Below are 3,108 nucleotides of genomic sequence, written 5' to 3' on the forward strand. Positions count from 1 at the left end.
TCAATGTCTTTACTACATAATTATCCATTTCGTATTTAATCTTCAACATGTTTGTTCTTATCCCTATCCCCTGTTGATTTGGCATCTTTTGCTCTCTTATTCTTACTTCATGGGTCCCCCTTGGAACCCAGCTTTCTCCCCTCTCTGTGATTTCATTTTCAATTCGACCTTTGAGGAAGCATGTGTGGTCATGAGCTATTTCTTTTGTAAACAACAAGACACTAACAGTACCCCAGCTAAAAGCAACCCAGCAGACACCTGGGAAGATGCTGGACTCAGAAAAGCCAGAGCCTCCTGGGCACCCTCTGAGATCCAGCACTTTTGATCTATGTAATATGAGTTACTTTCCTCATCAATGGGGCCAATGACCTGGCAGAGCAACTTATAAGAAAAAGGATTTGTTTGACTCATAGTTTGAGGGGATACGGTTCATTATGGCAGGGAACGTGTAACAGAAGGTGGTGCTATCTGTGCTGGCTGGAACAGGTTGTTCAAATTTCAGTGGAAATGGAAGTATAAATCAGATGAGAAGCGGGTAAGGTTGTGAAACTTTTACGTTTAAGAGACCACTTCCTCCAGTGAGGTTCCACCAACCCCTCAAACACCACGAACAGCTGGAAACCAAACTAGTTAAACACATGATCCTATGGGAGATACTTTACATTCAAACATAATTAGCCAAAACCAATTACTACATAAAGAAAATTAATTTTTTTCTTATTCTATAACCTTATGATTACTTCTAGGCCATAGGGTACAACACAGATAATCAAGTAAATGCAAAATCATAAAACATTTATCAAATGTCCTTTGCTGATGTCTGTGATATACTGATAGACAGACAGGCAGGCAGGCAGATTAATACTCAATACACATGTACCGGAGATCATGACTCGAAAAGGAGATATACCATAGTTTACTATATTCAAATGATGTCCCTACTGCAGTAGTCAGTGTTCATTGCCAATTTGACAGAATCGAGAATCACCCGGGAGACGAACCTGTGGGCATGTACGGGGTGGAAGGTGCCATTCCCTGGCCTGGTCCCAGTCTGTAGAAATGGGGGAGGGGCGCTGGACAGCAGCAGCGTTCATCTCCCTCTGCTTCTTGATTGCAGATGTCATGTGACCTGCTGCTTCAGGCTCCTGCCACCTTGACCTCACCACCATGACAGACTGCACCCTGAAACTGTGTGGTTTCTCCTTTGAATTGCTTTTTGCCAGAGTGATGTAACACAGTAGCAGGAAGAGAAGCGAAGGCCCTGACCCTTCAGGGAACACGGTGTGTTACAAGGCTTTGGCATCGCTCCTCCACCCATAAGTCGTCCTCAGATTGTGACTCCTGTGCTGAGCCCCAGATGCTTCTGAGGCTGGAGCTCCCTGGAGAAGCCTGACACCGATGTTTCTTTCCACTTCAGCTCATTTCCTTCTCTGTCTATGAGCAAAGGAAGGACAAGCTGTGCCAGCAGGTGATAAACAGCCACAAAAATAATCCATTTCTCTGTCTGTGAAAGTTAAGCTCAAGATCCGTACTTACCATTTTCCCCTTGCTGTGATAAAATGTCATGGCCCAACTAGAGAAACTTTAGAGAGAGAGGGTTTATTTTGACTTTCGGGCTGGGGGGTAAAGTCCATCCTCGCAGAGAAGCTAACAAAAAATGGAGCTTGTGGCGGCTCGTCACACTGCAGTCATGGTCAGAGGCAGGAGAAATGAAGGCTGGTGCTCACCTCACCTCGCCTTTCTGTGTCTGAGACTCCAACCCAAGATCACCTATATTTAGAGTAGGCCTTCCCACCTCAACTAACCCAGTCTAAAAACCTGTCACAGACGTGCTTCACAGACAGAGGCAAGTTTCCATGGTAATGCGAAATCCCATCAAACTGATGCTACTAGACATCGCAAGGTCTAGGACCTAACGCTTTGGATATGCAACCCAAATTGGCTCCCATTACCAGCACCTGGATGTAATTCTCCACCTTTTTAGACTAAAGCTTCCAAACTGCGGTGAATCAAACAGAAGGCCCTTCCTGCTTACAGGAAGGTATTACATGTGGAAGCACATAAATCTTTTACCTTAATAAGTAAGCAAATTCTACAAGAAGACAGCCAATGCCCAGAGAGGGAAGTAAGGGACTAGATGAGGACCTGAAGCCCCAGGCAGGCTTTATAGGCGACAGCAGCATAGGCCTCGGGTTTTTCATCCTGAATCTACCACACTCACAGTGCAGCCTGGAGCTGCAGGACTGAAACTCCAGGCCCAGTTTACATGTGTGCAAAATGGGACAACCTCTCTGAGTGGATAGGGAATCCTGGTGAGAATTTAGTGGAAACATGCATATAGCTCTCAACATACATGCCCACGTATCAGCCTTTAGGTTTGTTGAACTCTGTGCTCAGTAAATAGATGATAGATAGATAGATAGATAGATAGATAGATAGATAGATAGATAGATAGATAGATAGACATAGATAAACCAGATACTGAAAGTGGCAAGTTCACATCTCTGGGACCCCCTTCTCCTCAGAGTCTCGGAGTCTGGAGGAGCCACCGTTGCTGACCACACTGCACACACCCCAGGTGTCTCTCTCCACATTGGTACAGTCTGCTCAGGAACAGGGGAAAGTCCCACCATCCTTATGACCTTAACACAGCCCTTCCTCATCCCACAATGATAGAGCCCAAAGTTAGGGATTTGGGGGCTCTGTCATATAACAGAGTGTTCTCACCTGGTGTGGCTACTTGGCAAGCATAGCAGGTCTCTTCCTCCAAGAAGCAAAAACTAGAACCAGACCAACCCATGGCTCGGTCATCCAAGAGAGGTGAACTGAGCTAGTTACTGAGCCTGGATATGAAAGGAGAGAAAGCAAAGCTTCCTGGGAAGCCACTGGCCTCTGACTCTCATTTGCCTGACTAGGACTTGCATGTCTCCCATGGGTTTTTGCGGGGTCCCAGGACCATGTGTGTGGGTCCTACCTCAATATATAAACAACTTAATGTCTATCTGTCTGTCTCTGTGTGTGTGTGTGTGTGTGTGTGTGTGTGTGTGTGTGTCTGTCTGTCTGTCTGTCTGTGTCTCTCTCTCTGGAAATACTCTGAGGAAGTTAGCT

The sequence above is a fragment of the Microtus ochrogaster genome, chromosome 8 (genome assembly GCF_000317375.1).
Source record: "Microtus ochrogaster isolate Prairie Vole_2 chromosome 8, MicOch1.0, whole genome shotgun sequence".
Classification (NCBI taxonomy): Eukaryota; Metazoa; Chordata; class Mammalia; order Rodentia; family Cricetidae; genus Microtus; species Microtus ochrogaster.